This window comes from Chionomys nivalis, chromosome 14 (genome assembly GCF_950005125.1).
Source record: "Chionomys nivalis chromosome 14, mChiNiv1.1, whole genome shotgun sequence".
NCBI lineage: Eukaryota > Metazoa > Chordata > Mammalia > Rodentia > Cricetidae > Chionomys > Chionomys nivalis.
This window is the reverse complement of record NC_080099.1, coordinates 37,331,722-37,354,770: the sequence shown is the minus strand read 5'-3', so window position 1 is coordinate 37,354,770 and position 23,049 is coordinate 37,331,722. Positions and strand designations below refer to the sequence as shown.

The 23,049-nt window shown below is 39.7% G+C and overlaps 1 pseudogene; it reads right to left on the bottom strand.

The window, feature by feature from the left end:
* Positions 1-8,798: 8,798 nt before the first annotated feature.
* On the bottom strand, positions 8,799-9,676 carry LOC130886870 (protein SET-like; annotated as a pseudogene).
* Between the last annotated feature and the right edge of the window lie 13,373 nt (positions 9,677-23,049).

Here is a 23,049-nt window from a genome sequence, read left to right as displayed (position 1 = left end):
AATGATGCATAGTGGCCTTAATCAAACCTATATTCCACATCAAAGACAGATGCGTTGAATCCGGAAGGCCTTAGTCCACAGTCATTACTGTAAGTGTGCAGCTTTCTAGCCATTGCTTGATCCACATCAGAGGTTTGCCTAATTAGCATAATCAATCTTAAAAATCTCATCTCTGTTGTAGAAAGAGGAGACACTAAGACTTCTGAGGGGGATAAATATTTTAAAGAAATTTTCCTTGCAAGATTATAAAAATCTAATGAATTGAAACCCTTATATCATTGGAATTCTAAAGTTTGATCCTAAAGTCATTTAGTGTCCAACTAATGTGGTTCAAACATGTGTTTCCTTAATATTTCCAAAGCAGTTGACCACTGTCTGTAGAGTACTCTTTAGTGACGGCTGTGTTTATGGTGCTGATCAAATACATAGTGGGACAGATAAATGAGATGTTAACAAATATGTATAAGATACTATATGAAATATTTTGCCTGCTTACCTGTAAATGATCAAATGTTTCTATGTGTAGCAATATGCGATATTTGCTTTCCTATAACCTTGTAGTCAAGTTGTGGATAACTTGCCCATGTCAAGTTTGGGAGAGACTATCATTATCTGACAATAATAATATATTGTTCCTGTATATACGTCTCATGCTCAAAAGCCAGTCATTAAGATTTATACTCAATCTCCTCATAAGGGTTTACGCTTTTACCTTACATATTTATATGCACAACCAACTCCTTGCTAACTTTTGTGCATGTTTTCAGAGACAGAGGTCCAACATTATTCTCTTGCATCATGAGATGGTATCTGGCTTGAGTCTGAGCAGGTCTTGGAGCATACTGCCACTGAGTTCTTATGCACAGGTGCCCTGCTGGGTCTGGAAAACACTTTCCTTGTAGTTATCTACCACCTCTGGCTCTTACAAAATGATCTGTGAGCCTTGAGAGGAGAGAATGTGGTACAGATGTCCCATTTATGACTAAGCATCCCACAGCCTCCTTTTCTCTGCATGTCCACCAATGATGGATCTGTGTTAACCGCTATCTCCTGAAAAGATGTTTCTCTGGTTAGAGTTGACAGAAGCACTGATCTATGGATATAAAGATAAGGCATTAGGATTTGGCTTAATGCTATGTCCATTAGCAGAGCAAAAGTAGCATGTTCTCCCCTGGGGCCTATGACCTGGCTGACCACGGGTACTTGGCCCTGATCTTAATAACATTAAAACTTCCAAACGATGACAAGATGTCTTTTCATTTCTTTTGATATTCATTAATTTATTTCCATATTTTGCAGTTGTTACAATGTAGGTTTCACTTTTGTTAAACCTCTGTTAATTTTATCCTTTTTGATGGTATTATAAATTGAACTATTGTGCCAATTTCACTTTGCACTTTCCAATTTGATGTTCAAATATTTATCTTATACCTTCTCAACTTTGAGATTTTTTTTAGTTCTAATATTTTTAGTCATCCCTTAAAAATTTATTATGGAATTTATACTATCTGAAAATCAATATGCTCTGCTTATTGCTCAATCTAGATGTCTTTAATTTCATATTCCTGCCCATCTTTGTTAAATATTTCATATATTATATTTTTAACATTTATATATATTTTTGTTTCAGCCTCTAGTCAACCCTCACAATTCAATATAAAAGCAAGAAATCTAAAAGTTTTAAACAGGCCAAATTCTTGATAGACATTTTTTCCTCTAAAGAAATTACAGAAATGACCAAAGAAAATGCTCACATCAGTAGCCATAGACAACTACAAATCAACATGTAAGGAAGGCCACTTCACATCCATAGCTGGCAAGCAGTGATGCCGAGAAAAGTTCATTTAAAAGAAGTTGTAATGGGTAGGTGTAATTCCTGTGTTAAATTTAAAGCATTGGGGATTTTGGTGTCTGTTCCTTAAAGTACTAGATATTTAATGTCTTTAAACAAAAAAAAAAATTACTTAGAGTTTCCAAAATATCAGTAAATCAAGTATTACATTGTATTATAAAAATATTTCAAATTCACGCAAATGTTTATTGCTTATAGTGTAACATATAATATGCCAAACAATCACACCAGGTGGATTTTTTTTTCCTCCTGAGTAGAAGTGCATACAGTTGCAACTGTTTTTCTCAGTGTGCTACTTGCTGTCAAATAGCAGCTTTGTTCCTTCATGAGTTGACAGAGGTTTCTGTCCCACCTGATCTCACAGTCATTCAGTCTCAAAGAAAGACACAGAGGACTACATTAATTATAAACCTATTGGCCTATTAGTCCAGGCTTCTTATTAACTAACTCTTGCATCTTAAATTAACCCACAATTCTTGTCTGTGTTAGGCACGTGGCTTGGTACCTTTTATCAGTGAGGCATTCCCATCCTGCTTCCTCTGCATCTGAGTGATGAACACAGACTGAGCCTTTGCTCTTCCCAGAATTCTCCTTTTCTGGTTGTCCCGCCTATACTTCCTGCCTGGCTACTGGTCAGTCAGCATTTTATTAAACCAATACAAGTGACAAATTTTTACAGGGTACAGAATCATTGTCCCACAGTATCTATGATTGGCTTAAGTTAGTATAAACTGAAAGTAGGTAGTCAGCTAAAACTCAGAAAACACCAGTCTTAAAAAGCTTGATTTGAACCTGATGTAAAGGATGCAAACTCACAGGGCTCTTAGGATGACATTACATGTCAGCCACCACAGTGCAATGTCAATTACACTCACACGTTTTGAAGTCAAAGTACATATCTCTGTCTTCCCACGTACTCAAAGCCATGCTTTTCATCGCAGTCTTTCCTAGATTTTTATTATAGTCTCTCAATGTCCTACCATGGCTTTATCTATGACAACCCAGACAGACCTGCAGCATGTTCTTTTACAGGTTTCTAAAATGCCATTTTCAGTGTCTCTCTTAAAATTTTATTTATTAATTTATATTTAAAATTGTCTGTTTTTAAAATTCTTGCTATATTTATTTTATCATTCTTAATCTAAATTTTTTCTCACATCATTGAGAAGTAAATCATCAGTCATGCCTCACATACATTCATGTATGCTATCACATGGTTTCATAACTATTGTTATTTTACTTATCATATCTTTATAGCTTACTCCTATTTTTTACTAAATTGTGAAGTGGTTGTTTTATATTTGGTTTTTTTTTAATAAGAAGTTAAGTTTTCGTTATTTGCAGATGATATGATAGTATACATAAGCGACCCCAAAAACTCTACCAAAGAACTCCTACAGCTCATAAACACCTTTAGTAACGTGGCAGGATACAAGATCAACTCCAAAAAATCAGTTGCCTTCATATACACTAAGGATAAGGAAGCAGAAGGGGAAATCAGAAAAGCATCACCTTTCACGATAGCCACAAATAGCATAAAATATCTTGGAGTAACTCTGACCATGGAAGTGAAAGGTCTATTTGACAAGAACTTTAAGTCTTTGAAGAAAGAAATTGAAGAGGACACTAGAAAATGGAAGGATCTCCCTTGCTCTTGGATTGGGAGGATCAACATAGTAAAAATGGCAATTCTACCAAAAGCAATCTATAGATTCAATGCAATCCCCATCAAAATCCCATCAAAATTCTTCACAGATCTGGAGAAGACAATAATCAACTTTATATAGGAAAACAAAAAACCCAGGATAGCCAAGACAATCTTATACAATAAAGGATTGTCTAGAGGCATTACCATCCCTGACTTCAAACTCTATTACAGAGCTACAGTATTGAAAACAGCTTGGTATTGGCATAAAAACAGAGAAGTCGACCAATGGAATCGAATAGAAGACCCGGACTTTAACCCACAAACCTATGAACACCTCATTTTCGATAAAGGAGGTAAAAGTATACAATGGAAAAAAAGAGAGCATCTTCAACAAATTGTGCTGGCATAACTGGATGTCAATCTGTAGAAGAATGAAAATAGATCCATATCTATCACTATGCACAAAACTCAAGTCCAAATGGATTAAAGACCTCAATATCAGTCCAAACACACTGAACCTGATAGAAGAGAAAGTGGGAAGTACTCTACAACACATGGGCACAGGAGAACACTTCCTACATATAACCCCAGCAGCACAGACATTAAGGGAAACATTGAATAAATGGGACCTCCTGAGACTGAGAAGCTTCTGTAAAGCAAAGGACACTGTCACTAAGACAAAAAGGCAACCCACTGGCTGGGAGAAGATCTTCACCAACCCCGCAACAGACAAAGGTCTGATCTCCAAAATATATAAAGAACTCAAGAAACTAGACTGTAAAAAACTAATCAACCCAATTATAAAATGGGGCACTGAGCTGAACAGAGACTTTTCAACAGAAGAAGTTCAAATGGCCAAAAGACACTTAAGATCGTGCTCAACTTCCTTAGCGATCAGGGAAATGCAAATCAAGACAACTTTAAGATACCATCTTACACCAGTCAGAATGGCTAAAATCAAAAACACCAATGATAACCTTTGCTGGAGAGGTTGTGGAGAAAGGGGTACCCTCATCCATTGCTGGTGGGAATGCAAACTTGTGCAACCACTTTAGAAAGCAGTGTGGCGGTTTCTCAGGAAATTCGGGATCAACCTACCCCTGGACCCAGCAATACCACTCTTGGGAATATACCCAAGAGATGCCCTATCATACAACAAAAGTATATGCTCAACTATGTTCATAGCAGCATTGTTTGTAATAGCCAGAACCTGGAAACAACCTAGATGCCCTTCAATGGAAAAATGGATGAAGAAAGTATGGAATATATACATATTAGAGTACTACTCAGCAGTAAAAAACAATGACTTCTTGAATTTTGCATGCAAATGGACGGAAATAGAAAACGCTATCCTGAGTGAGGTAAGCCAGACCCAAAAAGAGGAACATGGGATGTACTCACTCATAATTGGTTTCTAACCATAAATAAAGGACATTGAGCCTATAATTCGTGATCCTAGAGAAGCTAAATAAGAAGGTGAACCCAAAGAAAAACATATAGACATCCTTCATCAGGCGATGAAAGGAAACAGAGACAGTGACCCACATTGGAGCACCGGACTGAAATCCCAAGGTCCAAATCAGGAGCAGAAGGAGAGAGTACATGAGCAAGGAACTCAGGACCGCGAGGGGTGCACCCACATACTGAGACAATGGGGATGATCTTTCGGGAACCCACCAAGGCCAGCTGGACTGGGTCTGAAAAAGCATGGGATAAAACCGGACTCGCTGAACATAACGGACAATGAGGACTACTGAGAAGTCAAGAACAATGGCACTGGGTTTTGATCCTACTGCACGTACTGGCTTTGTGGGAGCCTAGGCAGTTTGGATGCTCACCTTACTAGACCTGGAAGGAGGTGGGAGGTCCTTGGACTTCCCACAGGGCAGGGAACCCTGACTGCTCTTCGCGCTGATGAGGGAGGGGGACTTGGTTGGGGGAGGGGGAGGGAAATGGGAGGCGGTGGTGGGGAGGAGGCAGAAATCTTTACTAATTAAATTAATAAATAAATAATAAAAAGAAAAAAAGAAAAAATAATTTCATGCATGCATATAATGCATTTTAATCAACTCTACCCCAATCCTTTCTGCCTATTCCTCCACCACTTTTCCTTCCCAACTTCATGGGCCTTGTTTTTCAACCCACTGAGCCCACTTAATGCTGCTGCCTGGGATTGTGTGCAGGATCCTCTACTGGAGAATGCACAGCCTTTCCAGGAACACATTCTTGAGAACATCTGACTCTTCCTGTGCCAGGAACCATCAATTGCTAATAATTCCTCAGCAAGCGATTGGACTTTATCAGACCGACCACACACACACTTACGTGCTGAGATTTGGGCTCATTTGATCCTCCATGGATCTTGAACATGGCATCACAGATGCTGTGCACTCATGTGAGCAATGGCACTGCTTTTATTTCCTTGCAGATGTCTATGATCTCTAGTTCCTGTGGAGAGATCATGAGGTATATCTTGGTTTCTATTAGTGTTGCTGTAGTACCCCTACAGAAGGTGGAAGGGTTCATTCTGGCTCCAAGTTCAAGGGTAAGACCAATATGGGGTCCTAGGCAGCCCGAGCTTGAAGCAACTGGTCACTGCATCCACACTCAGAAGGCAGACTGATGAATGCATGATCTTTCTTGGATCCTTTCCCCCCTCGTACAGCCTCAGATCCCAGGCAGGGAATGCACCACCCACAGTGGGTGCATCTTCCTACCTCAGTTAATTCAGTCAATACAATGACCTGCTATACCCAGAAACCAATTTCCCTGGTTAATCTGGATTCTGTCAAGTTGGCAACTAACAGTAACTATCGTGAGAACTTAGAACAAAACTAAAACATTCAATTTCTCTGTAAATACAGGCAAATAGCATCATAAATGGTGAAAAAAATTACAAGAAAATATTTGAAACTCGTGAAAAACAAGTATCCTTGGTACATAAGGAATTCATATGAAAGGTAAGCTATAAAGAGTTCTTCTAGAAAGCTTGGTTAAAGATGTGGTAAAAAAAAAAGAAAGATATATGTGGCAAACTAATGCACACATTAAAAAAATTCAAAAAATACAAACCAAAGAAACATTTTCTTCAGAGAAAAGCAGTGAAATATTACTTATATTTTTTCCAATTCCCACTCTTCATCACAAATTACCCCCCAAAACTGATCACAGGTCCTAAAGAAGTAGAATTCTGAAAAAGATACAAAATTCTGAAAAAGATTTAAACATGTTCCTGTTTCCCAGAAGTTTCTGGAGCCTCCGACTCAGAAGTTAAATATGCCTAGCTGGGACAGGAAGACCCAGAGATGGCCTCACCTTCACAACCAGTGGTATATACTTGCTGTGGATATTACCTGGTGTGAAAGGCCAGGAACTCTCTTGCTATATAGAGATCCTGTCTTCCAAAGATGAAGGTCCCAAAGAGGCAGGTGGGAAGTGTAACACATGGGGCTCAGGAGTCATCAAGTCAGCTGAACTAACTCACAAACCAATCCAGGTTCCAATACACCCCACCCACTTTAAAGACAGGAATGCTATGGTTACATTGATGGAGCCAACACGGAGTGGAAAATACTGTTTTAGCCACCCTCACAAGACACAATCTGCCACTGAGGCAAAATGAATATGCTCATAGACTGCCAAGTGTAAATTAGCATCTTTCTAAAGAGTGAATTGGCAATGTAAGTGAGAAGCATTAAATATGCCCCAACCTTTATCTGTGACATGATTTCTTCCCCAAAAAACATTTTCTCATTGAAGTATGGATAGAACATTTCATAGCTCAAATTTATCCATCTACAATATTTTAAACATAAAGTACTAGGGCATTATTGTACCTTAAAATTGGTTTTTCTCTTCATATTGAGTGAAGTAACCCAGACCCAGAAAGACAAATACAATATATACTCACTCATAAGTGACTTTTAGACATAAAGCAGAGAAAAACTAGCCTGCAGTTCACAACCCCAGAGACAACAATGAGTACCCTAAGAGAGACATACATGGATCTAATCTACATGGGAAGCAGTAAAAAACAAGGTTTCCTGAGCAAATTGGGAGCATGGGGATCATAGGAGAGGGTAAAAGGGAGAGGGGAAGAAGGGAGGGGAGTGGAGAAAAATATATAGCTCATTAAAAACAATAAAAAAATTCCACAAAGGAAAACAAAACAAAACAAAATACTGATTTTTCTCCAGTAATTAAGTTTTCCTCAGTGAATTCAAGATAACCACTTGCATATTCTTTCAATAAATAATGACAGTTTCTCCTAAGTACCACTCACCAGGAATTGAACCCAGTTGATCACTGCTCCTGTTATCATCCAGTTTAAATCTTTGGGAGAGGTGGACAACACAGAAATAATTACATAATTTGCCTTAGAAAATTTAAGAAGTATCTTTAAAATAATGCACAGGAAACTCTGAGACGATTTCAAATGAATTTAACTTACATGAGAACTCAAGGAGTTGATACTTCAATCAAGAACTAAGACACCAGAATGGTGCTGAGCATGTAGTTCACGCCTCTACACCAGGCATTTGCGGCAAAGGGATGCAAAGGAATTGGAGTCGAAGGATTGTCTTTGAGCTTGGGGCAAGCCTGGGCAAAAGAGTGAGTCAATCAAACTCTTTCTCCCATACTCCCCACACATCCAGGCAGTGGAAAAAGTCACATGAATTCTGAAGCATGACCCAGAACAGGGTATCGAACAAGAAGGCCAGTGTTTGCACAGCATGCTGAGTGAGGGAAACAGAAGGAAGAACCACTGATGACAATGAAGTCCCACGCACTCTGTGGCTGTATATCTAAGATTTTACATTTTCTCCTAAGTGAAAACATGCTTGGAAAATCTTAGAGCTAGGCTGCCAGAGTAGAACATGATCCCATTGGCACACATTGTCGAGACATTATTCTGACTTCACTTTTGTAAATACAGTGTACAGATAAAGAAGAGGTTAATTATGAGTTCATTGTACATCCCCAACATCATACGAGAAAAGCTCTTCACATCATTCTTTTTTTTTTCTTTTTTTGAGATTCTTTTCCCATTGTATTTTGCTCAAGACATTTCCCCAAAAATAAGTTGAGAACCATGGTATTGAGAAGCAAGACCTCAGAAACAGGGCAACTGAGCAGAAGAGGGATTGGGGACGGGAGGGAAATGACTGCAACTTGCTCCCAGGGACTGGAGAAATTTAAAAAATAAAAGGAAAATAAAAAAAAGAGAGTCGGAATCCATCTGTCTTCTATGCTAGTCCCCCTCGCCTCATCCTCCTTTCCTTCTTCCCCGTCATCATCTTCTTCTTCTTCTTCTTCTTCTTCTTCTTCTTCTTCTTCTTCTTCTTCTTCTTCTTCTTCTTCTTCTTCTTCTTCCTCCTCCTCCTCCTCCTCCTCCTCCTCCTCCTCCTCCTTCTTCTTCTTCTTCATCATCATCATCATCTTCTGCCTCTTCCTCTTCATCGTCCATATCAGGAACCAAATAGTGCTGCAAGGGGTTTGGCCAAATGTCGTCTTTGATGACCTCTCCTAAGTCATCTGCACCTGCATCAGAGTGGTCAGTAAACCAGGTAAAGCAGCTCTCTGGCTTTTCATGTTGTCTCTTCCTGCTGGCCTTATTTTGTGTTTGACTTGAGCGTTTTGTCAAATCCTTTCCAGATTTCCATTTGATTTCAGTGGACTTTGAGGATGGGTCACCACTCTCATTCAGATGAAATTCTTTGGAGAGAACTTTATTTTTGAAGTAGGGATTTTCATCAAAATAAAAATCTATTCTTTAACCTAATTTAATGTCTTCAAATTCTGTTACTTCAACTCTGGTTAAATAATGCAGAGCCTCTTTGTCTTCCTCCCCAAGCAGTGCAGACACTTGTGGATGGTTGTCAAATGTGGTTACCCAAAAATTTGGGATTTTAGCGATCAATTCTGACCTCTTCTGAAAAAAAATGGTTGGCGGAGTTTGTTATATTTTTGTTCTACTTTTAGTATTTCCTCACTTGCTTGTTCATTAAGTCTGTCAATTTTATTTTGTACTTCGTCAGTGTGTTCAAAGCTTCTTGCTGTTCTTTTTCTCCCTTCGGCAGGCCGGGAGAGGCAGACTTGTCCTCCAGTTTCGGGGAAGGAGCCGATTTGGGTTTCTTGGACTGAGGCAGAAGTGCAGATTGCTGTTTCGGGGCCATGACATGAGGGAAGTGGCTAGAGGCCAGAGGCCAGATGCAGAGAGCAGGAAGAAACTCGCCGGAACTGAAGCGGTCCTCTGCACATCATTCTTAACAGAAGCTGTCATTCCACTCTAAGCAGGAAAGAAAGGAATCAGGAGATCTCAGATGGAGAGGCAGCCTATGAAACATATGACCAGGATTTCTCAAAATGGAACAGGCTATGAGGAGCAAGGCCTGAGAAGATGACCAGTCACAATGTAGGCACCAGGGTATTGAATCTTGGGCTAGGAAAAATAACCCTGGTGGGAATACTACTAATGTCCTAGCACATGCTGAGGTTGTATAATAGTATACTCATGTAGATCTCCACATTTTCACAAATGGATTATGGTTTTGTAAAGTAATAATGAATGATGTTAGGTTAATGTTTAGAGACTCTCTAGATTACCTTTGTTAATTCTCTGTAAAATTTTCCTCAAATTATGTCTCCTTGGAGAATGAAATTCACAGTGTTGTCTGAAGAAGTAGAATAACACCCCTAAAACAGCTGGAGAACAGTTAGAAGTTGAAGCAGAGCCCCGTTGTTGGTGATTTACCACCCACGCTGTGGTTTCTGCCTGAGTCTCTATACTGTTTGCATATTTATGTTTGCCTGGTGAGTATAATTTTCTCCTGAGGCACCAGGAAAATGCAATACGTCAAGTAAGAACCTCAGGAATGTCTCAAAAATAGAATGGATCATGATGTGGAAAATTATTACTGCTTGAAGACGAGATACGTTCAGCTCAAATATTGCTTCTTCAGAGATTTCAATGACTGACCTATAAAAATAGTGCTCGTTATCTCTTGTCCTCAGAACGGTCTGAGCTCTTAAGGTCCAAATGAGGAGCAGAAGGAGGGAGAACATGAGCAAAAAATCAGGACCACGAGGGATGCACCCACCCACTGTGACAGTGGAACTGATTTATTGGGAGCCCACCAAGGCCAGCTGGGTCTGGGACTGAATAAGCATGGGTTGATTCCGGACTCTCTGAGCATGGCGGTCAATGAAGACTGATGAGAAGCCAAGGACAATGGCACTAGGTTTCGATCCTAATACATGAACTGGCTTTGTGGGAGCTTAGCCTGTTTGGACGCTCACCTTTCTGGACGTAGATAGAAGGACCTTGGTCTTCCCGCAGGGCAGGGAATTTGGACTGCTCTTCAGTAACGAGAGGGAGGGGGAATGGAGTGGGGGGAGGAGAAGAGGAGTGGGGATAGGGGGAGGGAAGTGGGGGGAGGGCAATATTTGGGAGGAGGGGAGGGAAATGGGAAATGGGGAGCAGGTGGAAATTTTAATTAAAAAAGAATAAAAATAAATAAATAAGTAAAAAAAAAAAAAAAAAGAATCCTCTGATCACTTTATTATTATGACTTAATTGTTCTCTAGTCTACTTTCAATCAGTTCCTTGAGATATGCTCCATATCTAGACAACAAGGACACTGTCATTCCCCCCATGCTTGGAACAGAACCTCGTGTTAGGGCAAAATCTTATACTAAGATGCCTGCCTATTTTTTTTTTCATTGTCATAACCAAACACCTGACAGTAAAGAAGGAACAGTTAATTTGGCTTACAGTTCCAGGGAGATACAATTCATCATGGTGGGGAAGAGATGCCATCAGGACCGGGAAGCCAACTGCTCTTGTGGCTTTCATCAGGAAACAGAGGATGACAGCTAGTGGAGCTGGGCTACAAAACCTCAAGATCCCTTGCAAATCATCCGCTTCTGCCAGCAACTCTCCAGCTCCTGAAGGCTTCACAGCTTTCCAAAGATGCTGGACCACCAGCTGGAGACCAAGTGTCCAAAGATTCTCTCGGGAATATTTCCCATTCACCCTGCATCATCTGTGTGGATCCTGGTTGGATGAATAACCTTGCGACCCTCTGCAGAGAGATTCTGGCTCATGACTGAAGCCAGGAGAACACATTGGCAACATCCATGTGAAGAACGGAGAAAACACAAGGTCCAAAACTTGTTCACCCATCAACAAGGGCAAAGCAGAAGCAATAGAAAAGGTTAAAAAAAAAATGGGATGCAGAAGAACAAAGAAGTCTAGGATACTTTCAAAAGGATTGAATATGAACCTTCAAAAACAAGGTATATATTGCCAGTGTCTGTGCTTAAAGTTACAAGTTTTGAAAGCTCAACTCTGCTCCCTCATGAGCACAGCCAACTTGTCTATAAAACAAAGCATTCAGACCGCTGCTCCAACACCTGCCACCTCTTTTCCCTTCCTTACAATAAAACTGTGGTCATGTCTGGTTCATGGGAATATCAACAAGAGCAATTTTACTGCCATGGCTACATTCCTACCCTATCATTCCACTGTCAGGGTGGTATGAAGTTGTTTCATGAAGCGACACCAACAAAGATACAAAACTTTGTAACACATTTTCAAGGCAATAGTGTTACCTACTGGAGACTGGGGCTTTGGGTGAGTGTCCACCTCTAACAATTAGAGCATCTCTAGCCACAAAACTACTAGATCAGTTCTTGCCACAAGCCTTGAAAAATGTAATACAGATGTTACAATGTGGCCAACAAAAATATCAGAAAATATTGAGCCAGATGTGGTGGCTCATGCTCGTAATTCCAGCAGTTGGGAGGATGGCACAGGGGTACTGTAGAGCCTGAGTCTACCCCAAGTTCCAGGGCAGCTCCAGCTGCAGAATGAAAACCTCTTTTCAAACCAAAAAGAAAACAAATTGTGGAAACTATAAAATGATGACTCTCTTTCTTCTCTTTTATATGTAAGAATGATATTTAACTTCATTTATTTCAAGCTTTCAAAAATATATATGGATATCATTTGTATTCCTACTTCGTATATTCAACATACTTATCTAGTTGATCAAAAGTCAGATGATACAATGCATGCCATACTACAAATTCACCTTAAATCCCCAGTGTATTAATTAGCTTTTGCATTAACTTACACAGTTGTGACCGAAATACTGAAACGTTAGGATATAGCACAGTTGGTAGCGCTCTGTCCTAGCAGGTGCAAAGCCCTGGGTTTAACTCCCATGACCATGTAGTCTGGGGGTGGTGCTGCACAGCTGAAATGCCAGCACTAGGTAAGTGAAAGCACACCTAGCAAGTTCACAATCAAAGAGTAAACTAGACTCGTCTCAGATAAAATAACAAAATAAAACACCACAGGGAAAAACAACTTAAAAGCAGAACAAGTTACTGTGAATCATTGTTTCTGAGTGTGCAGTCTGCAGCTTGGCTCCAGTGGGACCGAGTAGAACATCATGAGCATCATGGTTGAGGGAACACACGACATAGAAAGTACTTGACCTCTGAGAGCAAGCAGAGAGCAGAAGGAAGGGTTCAGAGACCAAGATCAACCTTAGAAGATACAGCGACAGTGAGCCACTTCCTCTAGCTAAGTCCTGTGGCCTAAAGTTTCCAAATTCTGAAAAAAAAAGACCAGGCACTGCAGACCAAGAATTCAGCACACGAGCCTGTGAGAGACACATAGCATTTGAGCACTGATGACTAACGCTGACTCCTCAACAGTAAAGAACAACACAATGATGCTAACTTGAGTTATGAAATTTTATGATCCGCTAGGATAGCCTTTGCCCTTCAGACACCACCAGAGGTACTAGAGTCTAAATCTTTTCCTCTTGCCAAATTAATTTAATCAGCCTAAATCCTATTCAGGATGGACATTGAGAATGATCAGTTCCATAAAGCTGCCAAGTGTTGGGCAAAGCAACTTCCACCAGAATTCTCTTAAATACACGATAGTAGGATATTAAATCTTGTAGACAATGCCATGAAAGGATAAAAGTCCTTCTAGATTAAGAGATATTGATACCAAAAAGATAAGGTGGCTGATCATTATTTTTAATTAAGAAGTGAAGCACGGGTAGAAAGCAAGGAACGCGTTAGTTCTGGGAGCTCAGGGGAACACCCGGACTACTTATCTTATTTCATTCCCAGCTTCTGTTTCCTGCTGTGTCTCAGAAGGTAGCAACTGCCGGCCCAGTCTAGATATTGAGGAAGATCATCACCTCACTGCTTTGAAATGTTTTCAAATGATTTTCCAGGATCCTTGGGGAGGGACATCTTGATTCAATTTTTCAAAGCCTTCCAAAGAAACTCTTTCAGAACTGAATATTTTATCAAAAGGGAAAGAAAAAAAGATGAGATCCAAACAGGACACTCCTACCAGGAGGGCAGCTCTGAGAAACCTAAACTACATTACATTCCTGCAAACAAGGAAATGGCCCAACTCTCATTTGTTCCCTGCCCACTATTCCCATCACTGACCTTGTTTGCCATCTTAGTCTTATTTGGATCAAGACACCCAGAGCCGTCCCCTCCTGTCAGTATATTCTGACATCACTCCACCTACTTGGGCTACAGACTCTAGAAGGCTTAACCCGACCCTACAGGTCTCCTTTCTTTGAAGGGGTATCTCCTTAACAACAGAGCTGGTAACATTTCAGGATGACATGGTGAATGCATTTAAACATGTATGAGCCTTGACACCAGTGATCAAAATCGACCAGGTCTCATACATTCTGATACCTGATCCATTTGCTCATATGGTACAAGTGAATATCATTAGAACACAGGTTCAGTTTTTCATGTCATGCTGCCAAACATAAGCAAAAGAAAGACCAAGCTCCTGAGTAGACAGTCTAAGAAAATACAGTCCTCCTGTGCTGTGTGGGCATTGGGATATGCATGCCTGTTCCATTTTGTAGAAATTCAAAAGACAGAAACCATGGGGTTGGATTCTGAACATATAAAGTCTTCTCTGCTTCACTTCTGGGACATGCCACACTGAAGAAAAGCCAGACTGCGAAGGTCTGCAATCCACAGGCAGAGGAAGAATTTTAGAAGCTCCACTTCAGAGACACAGCAGTGGCCAACTTCAAGAGAAAATAATCAATAATTCATTTCCAAATATTTCCCAACTTTCATCATGGTACATGCACCTTCCCATCCTCTGACTCTGAGATCCACTAATAGGAATTATCTGACTTGGATCTCCATGAGTCACTAAAAAGGCAGAAGCACAGAATCACAGAAACCAATGACAGACAGCACCAAACCCACCCTGTATTTTGACAGGTGCAGAAGGCATTCTGGAAAAGCCATGTGACCAGTACAAAGTCATTGTATGATGAGCAGTGTTGCTAACAAGAAGAATGCTCTCGCTCAATGTGTAAGGGTCTCGCAGAGTTCCCAGCAATAAAGGGCATCAGTGAACTTGCATCAACTTCCTTTACACTCTTCCCTCTTCCTCAGCGCCTGTGGTCACCAAAGTGTGTGCCAGAGTCCCAGCAGCAGGACCAGCATCACTCGGGAGCTTTTCTGGAATGAACATCCTTAAACTCCACTCTGACCTACTAGCTCAGAAATTCTGAAGGTACAGCCCCACCGCCCACAGTTTAGTGACCCCCTCCAGAGGATTTTTATGTGCACAAAATTCTGCGAAGCAGTGTTCCATATATTTCCCACATCCTTACCTGGGTCAAGGTCTCTTTTCCTGCATGTTTGCTCTATACCTGAGACAATAAAAAGCATCTACTTTTGGCGGAACTTGGCATAGAATGGATTGCTATCTCTTGAGCTTTAGTATGACTAATAATAACTTGGGGGTTTTAGTAAAAGACAGGTTTTAATTCAGGAAGTCTGTGATAGGCCTCAGACCCTTTCTTTCTAATAAGTTCTGAGGTGGTGATGACGCTAATGGAGAAGACCATGCTTTGGAAAGCAAAACGAAAGAGTAAAAGGACCTTGACTGATTTCCAAACTTGGGACCAAATGTTGTAGATCAAGAAGGGAAGAGAATGACAATATTTGACCATTCGTGTCCTCATTCAGTGTCTCAAGCCTAGTAAATCCTGGATCATTCAACGAGGGGAACTAGCCATGCAAGCTGTTTAGCTGCTCATTAGCTACTAGGCAGTGATGAAATGAAGTGATGAGTTTAGAACAGGCCACAGGATTGAGCTGAGTGAGAGGTTAAGACCTTTGTGAACAGAGCAGGCTAAGGGAGTAGGAGTCTGTGCCCCTGGGAGAACAGCCCGGAAGAGAAAGAGACAGAGTAGCAAAAGGGCAAGTGGGGGTGTCATAGCAAGCATGACTAGCTTCCCAATTTTCATAAAGGCCAACTGAGAAAATGGTGTGAAAAACAGCATTTAATCAACCAGTTGGTACGCATGAGCCGAACTGTGCCTTCATTCTAGATACATGTCTTGGTTTTTATCCTAAATCCACCTTCTGTGTTGTGGTTACTGAACACCGTAATTTCTGACTTGTCTTCTAAACTTAAAAATAAAACAAGAAAGAAAAAGAAAGAAGACACCCTCTTTCTCATTCTTCTTTATTTACATTAGAACTTTCCCAGGGAGGGAGGGGGACAAACCTTTTCTGCACAGTTGCCAATAAAGAAGTCACCCTAATGCCTCACATCAGAAATGTTGTCAGTCTGTACACAAGGCCACAGGTTATTGCCATGGGGTTTAGAATGTTTCCAGAAATTACTGTGAGTGTGCTATGGTAGAGCACTCAGTGTCAACATCACAAACGCACGTAGGAGAGACTCTTGTATGTGTGCTCTTGACAGTAAGAAAGCAGATTGTTCTCTGATTCACAGGCCCCCTCCCTACTATTAGTTTTTACTCTGATACTCCCTTCTGACCGGGGAACCCAGAGTGGCATTGGCGGTGGCATAGTCCAAAGTTCAAAGGGTGGTTAAAAGGACACCTGTGATGGAGAAGAGAGATCATATTCCCAGTGCAAATACAGCACCAGAAACGCGGCGACCATTCAGAGAAGATTCAGTGTTCCTCAGGTTGAATTGCCACTCCCGTCCTGGCAATAATGTACATCTAAAGAGAATGCTATCCCAGGGCACATCCCCAAACCCTGACTCCATCGTCTTACAGAGTCTAATCGATCACTCCGGTTCCCACTGATGAGAGTCAGAATGAAGGGAAGCATCTGCCTATTCTCAAAGTGGTTTGGATAACATGAAGCCTGTAAGCAGATTATATACATGGGAAAGCTGATTATTGCTTAAGAAATTTGAGGGGCAAGACCAGAATGCCCTTTCTGTGTCCTCTGTAGTTTCCATGGTGACTTGACTTTATGCTTTATGAGCTTAGAACCCCCAGCCCATGCTTCTCAATGGTGTGCAGCAGTAGAGATTTGTGTCTACTCTCCTCTAAGCCAAAAGACTCTCTTTGCCTTTCCAAACACCCTGCTAAGCTCCAGAGAATTCTGGAGGATATGGAAGTTTCAGGAAGTGAATTGAGGCTGCCAGGAATCTTCAACCAGGTTAATCATCTCTGTAGACTCTAGGAGAAAGAAACAGGCTGGCTGGCTGAGTAACGCAGATAAGCAGATGGCTCGGGCACAAGTTAAATGAACTGAGTGTAGGCTTCCAAATTCTCCTGCCTCCAAAGTCATCAAACACCATGATGCTGCTGCGGATTTCATTACCGACTTGATGAGCGTTTGCCATGGTGAGGGAGAAGGGGACAATAAATCCAATGCCTCATTACCCTTTAAATGTGAAATTCTCTTTGATGACATGTATCAAAACTGATTAAGAGAAGAAAATGGCAAAGATATTCAAGTATTTACTAAGGTTTTAAAAGATAATTCCATATATGTTTTTCCTGAAGATTACAAGGATAAAAAATAGATCTTTAAAAACTAAATAACAATGGTTCAATACAGACGGGACAAATCCTTTTGTAAAAATCATCCATATATTTAGAAATAACAAAATGTCACACCTTGTTTAAGATAGATGAACTTAGGAAATGAAAAATGACATGTTTCTACCATTGAGAAGAAGCTCTAGTTGTGCCCAGAGAGTCCCACAGTTTTAAGTTATCTTAATAAACCCATAGCAACAAACAAGTTCAGGGTATATTAACAAGCACAGTTGCTACCTTCCAACAGAATAAAACTCATAGTTCCAGATTGTCATGCTGTGAGTCCAAAATGACAGAGGAAGAATTATTCCCACAGTGAGTAGGGTAAGTCTGTAGATGTATTAACTGTCCTTACTTGGGGAACTGAGCACCAGCCTGACGCCATTGTTGGGGAGATAGAATACTGGTCTGTGATCAGTTATATGCTAGTTCGAAAAAACATAATGGTAACTTATTAATCCAGGGTAATAAATATTTATATATCGGAAGGCATCACTTTGAGAAGTTGAAAGATTTGCTTTGCTTGGTCTTCATGCATACTGTACTTTCTATGTAAACACAGAAGATGGACAAGATAGCCAGGAGGGCAGGACCCAGCACCTGGACACACATGGAGATGGGTTGTCATTGGGAGGTCCTAACATTTCACCGTTTTTAGTACTGGAGAAATCCTTATGCTAGTCTGAAGGTTTAACTATTATTTAGAAATTTTATAATGGCCAGGTTTTTTTGTTTGGTTTTTAAGTATAATACAGCAATTATAAAGAGAACTTTGCAAGGTCTGAATAACCCACACAGCCAGTAAAAGTCAGCATGACTTTATGGAGTAGGTTCTTGTCAAAATAAATTCCTACTAAAAACCAAATGAATCATGGGAAAGCAAGCAATTCATTGCACTGATGTGGTCTCAGTATTTTGTTAGGCATCTGCTTTCTACAAATGTTGTCTTGGATACTGGCAACATAAATGTTGAACTGGCACAGTATTTTATAGAGGCAGGAAGCAGTTTCCCTTCTTCAGAGAATAGCATTCCCTCTTTTAAAAGGGAAGAGCCTCATTAATATCCTAATCCTCTAGAAAGGTAGGACCCCATCACCACCTCCCCAAACACAGGAACAAAACTTGGCCTTTAAGAGGCCAAGGAATACCCTTGAAGACAATAGCTTCCCTTGAAATGAGCACATGCTTTTGGTCAGGACAATCAGAGTTTTGTTGCTAAATGATACATACCTGAGCTGTCATTGCCATGACTACCACCATGGAAATTATCTGAGAGAAACAAGATGTCAATCAGTTGCAGCATGAAAAGATAGAGATTGTTGACTATCTTCAAGTTCACTTGAAAACCTTGCAATCCTTAGAACAACCAAAATTTCTTCAACTTTTCCTTTAAGTCCTGGGAGATACCTTCAGTGGCCTTCAAAGAAGTTCTATCTGCAGTGAATTTAGATTTAACTGTCTTGAAACCAGAAAACTGTTTTCTCCCAACATCACAATCTAGTGGGAAACAACAGCAATCATATAAGTGGATGTTTTCAAGCTGGGGTAGACAGATGGTTCCTAACTTATGATAGTTTGATTTTACAGCTAAGCGAAAGCAGTATCCAACCAACCAACACCTTACATTTTAATCTTTTCTGAACCCAGCAAGAGGGGTACAACACTGTGAAGTTGCTGAGTGTGGTGTGAAAAGCATTGGCTGGGCCCAGAGTGTCTCACCTGCAGAAGTCAATGATGGATACTTCTATAATTCTTCTGCTTTTTACTCTTAGTATTGTAGGCAGTGACTTATATGATACGCTCAATAGTTTATTCTGAAAAAGGCTTTTTCACTATAGGCTACTGTGTTTTAAGAACATTTGAGGTACATTAAATTGAGGGCTAATGTTTGGTAGGTTAGATATATAAAATGTGGTTTGGGCTTATACTACTTCCAGCATAAAGTGGGCTTCTGATGTGTACGCATAGTAACTCAACAAAGAGCAGTGCAGTGAAGAAAGATACACACATGAAAACTTCACCTCATTGGGACACTGGAACCTAACTGGTGCTGAAAAATTTCAAAACTCTGCAAGGTTTCTTTTTGCCAATATACTCTGAGGTATAGCTTCAGAAATTTCTTCGGAAAGTACTGGACTGTTTCTGATGGCTTGGGAACTCCATAGTTGTAACTATCTGAAACGTCACTAAACTTAGCATCCTTAAAAATGAAAAGCAAAGCAAAAACCAAGCAGACATGCTATGATATATGCTACTATATAACATGAAGCATAGGGTCCTGAGATATTATTGTCAAGATAGGCGTCAGAATTCCATCAAGCTTGTAGAAATCTTCCACTTACTAAAAGATCATAGTAGAAAAGCAAGTTAAATCAGAAGCCCACAAATCCAGAGGGCAAGATCTGTAGAACTAACTTGGTTTGTGCTGCTAGTAACCTACAGAAGGCCAAGCAGGAGAAGAGAGATAGAAGAAAGGACTTCTCAGCACTGAAATACAAAACAGTACTAGCCAAATTCCTATGAACTTATTTGTTCTGATTAAACCAACAATAAAATTACCCATAGTGATAACTGGATAAATCTTGCTAGGAGGTAGGAATCATGTGGTACTAAGTAATTAGGACCTATAACAAGATTATAGTTGTGTGGTGATTCACTTTGTTAGAAATGGATACTGATGCACTCAGAAGTGAAATGACATCATGTGTAATGTTTAGATTTGTACAGCAAATGGGTAAAAAGTTGACAACTGCTAAAACTGAGCAAAATGCCAATGGAGATTTGCTATACTGTTTTATTTTATGAACATTTAAAATTCTTCACATTTATCTTCATCTTTTTTCACAAGGAACAGGGACCTTTACATACTGCTGAGAGAATCACTTCAGAAAAAAATCGCATGTTGCAAGTAAGCAGCTTGATAGTCAATAGACAAAATAAGAGGCACTAGCTTCCAAAAACACTTCACTGAGCAGCAAAATGTGTTTAAGAGTAGAGCACCACAAGGTAATTCACTGACTGATAAGTATAAGTTCTTAAATTTTTAGTCAGGAAACAAATAATTTGGGTATAGGCATGCAATTAAAGAATTATAAATGGAAATTGTGTTTTTCTCATCTAGAAACTGTGAACTAACAGTTCTAACTTCATATCTAGTCTTTTAAAAAGTTTTTTAATTTGTATATGGAACTACCAAAGACAATGAATAAACAAAGCAATCCTAAGATTAAGAACACAATACCCAACTTCAAATTATACTGTGCAGCTATAGTGACACAGATAGCCTAGAGGTGACTATAACAAAGTAGAGCACCTGGATATAAATTTACAAAACCAGGGCTACCCAAGTTTTAACAAACATGGCAAAAAAATGCAGTGGAAAAAAGGGTAGCCTATTCAATAAATGGTACTGTCAAAACTGAACAAACATCAGCAGAAGAATAAAATTAGGTCCATATTTTTCAAAAAATAAAATAAGCTCAAAGTAAGCCAAAGACCTTAACTTAAAACCAGAAAGGATAAAACTTCTAAAGGAAAATTAGGAAATAATTCTCAAGACATTTGATAAACAAGAACTTTCTGAACAGAATTCTAGTAGCTCAGAGAGCAGCCTCAAAAATCAACCAATAGAACTACATTAAATTAAAAGTTTCTACAGCCAAATAAACCATCTTTAGATCACAGAGTCCATAGAATGAGAAAAAAAAAACATCTTTGCCTGCTATACTTTAGACAGGGGGCTAACATCTAGAATTTACAAAATGAAAGCTGCCAAGACTAAAACCATGGCAACAATAAAAAGCAATAAGCACATGGGCTAACGAGATGAACAGTTTTCAAGAGAAGAAAAACAATACCTTGTTAGTGAACTCTTCAACATCCCTACTCCTCACGGACACTACTACGAGACACCAACTAACCCCAATCAGAAATGTGATCATCATGAAATCTGACAACAAAAATGGAGGGGATATGGGGAATGTCCAACACCTTTTCACACTGATGGGGGTACAAATCAATATAGCCATTATGGAAATTAGCTTGGAGGACTATTATATGACTGAACTATTCCACTTATGGCCATATACCTTGAAGACTCCATATACTACCACAGTGATATTTGCACATCTATCCTGTTCTGTTTGCAATAGCAAGGAAAGAAAACCAATCTAGATTTCCATCAACAGATGAGTGGATGATAAAAATATGATATATGTATAAAATCAGATATTATTCAGCTATAAAGAAAAGATAAAATCATGAAATTTTCATGGAAATGAATGGACCAAAATTCAACTCAGAAAGAAAGAAAAGCATAAATTCATGTTCTCCCTCATATCTTAGTCTGTGTGTGTGTGCATGCACACGTGCGTGCATGTGTGTATAAACAGCTGTAAGTGTGGGTCTACCATTTAGAAAGGAGACCAAGAGAGGCTAATATTATTTGATGAGGAAGAGCCCAATGCAGGCAAAAGGACACATGCGTTAGCACAGAGAGTATAAAGCACCTTTATTTTTCCCAGCTTCAAATCTTTCATTTATTTTGGAGGTAGTGAATATCCAAACTCAAAATTTTGGATACTTAAGTGGCAAGAAATATTTTTTCATTCCATAAGAACCCAACATATGCTATTCAAGCACTTAAACAGTTTTCACCACAAAAACAGTGATGAAAGTTTGAGGACACAGCTAGGTTAACCTGATGGAGACTTTACATGATATGATATACATGATATGACATACATGATATGGTATACATGATACGATATACATGATACGACATACATGATACGACATACATGATACGACATGCATGGTATGATATACATGATATGATACACATGATATGATACACACGTGTTGCAGTACCACAGGATGTACATTCCATTAATGTACAGTTTGTATGCTATTGGTTAAATAAATTGAATTTTAATGTATTTTATATGGTTATGCATTTTGCCTACATGTATGTATGTGCACCACTTGTGTGCCTAGCACCCACACAGGCAAAAAGAGGGCATTGGATACCCTGAAACTACAATACAGATAATTGTGAGCTGCCATGTGGGTAGTTGGAATAAAACCCAGGTCCTCTGGAAAAGCAGTCAGTGCTTTTAATCCCCAAGCCATTTCTCCAGCCCCAATAAACTTAATTTTAACAAAAATTTAAAGTAAAATATATTGGCTGATTTATATTTTTCTTGGTTTATTGAGACAGGGTTTCTCTGTGTAGCCTTGGCTGTCCTATGACTTGTTTGATAGACCAGGCTGGCTACGAACTCAGAGATAGGCCTCCTCTGTCTCCTGAGTGCTGAGATTAAAGGTGTAAGACACCACCTCCAGTTCTTGATTAACTAATTTTAAAAATGTTACATCTGTGCCTGTGTGCATGTTAATGGGTGTGTAGGTGTGGGCCACAGTGAATGTAGAGATCACAGGATCGTTTGGGGGAATCAAATCCCTCCATCTAGCCTGGGATCCGAGGTTCAAGCTCAGGTCACCAAACGTGTGACTCAGTGCCTTACAAGTGGAGTCATCCCCCAATCCACACTTTCAGTTTCCATTTCTTCAAATCACTTAATGTGGAGTTAAATATTTGTTTGCAATGTCATAAAAATCCTTCAAGCACAGAGTTTAATAGAAATTACAATCTA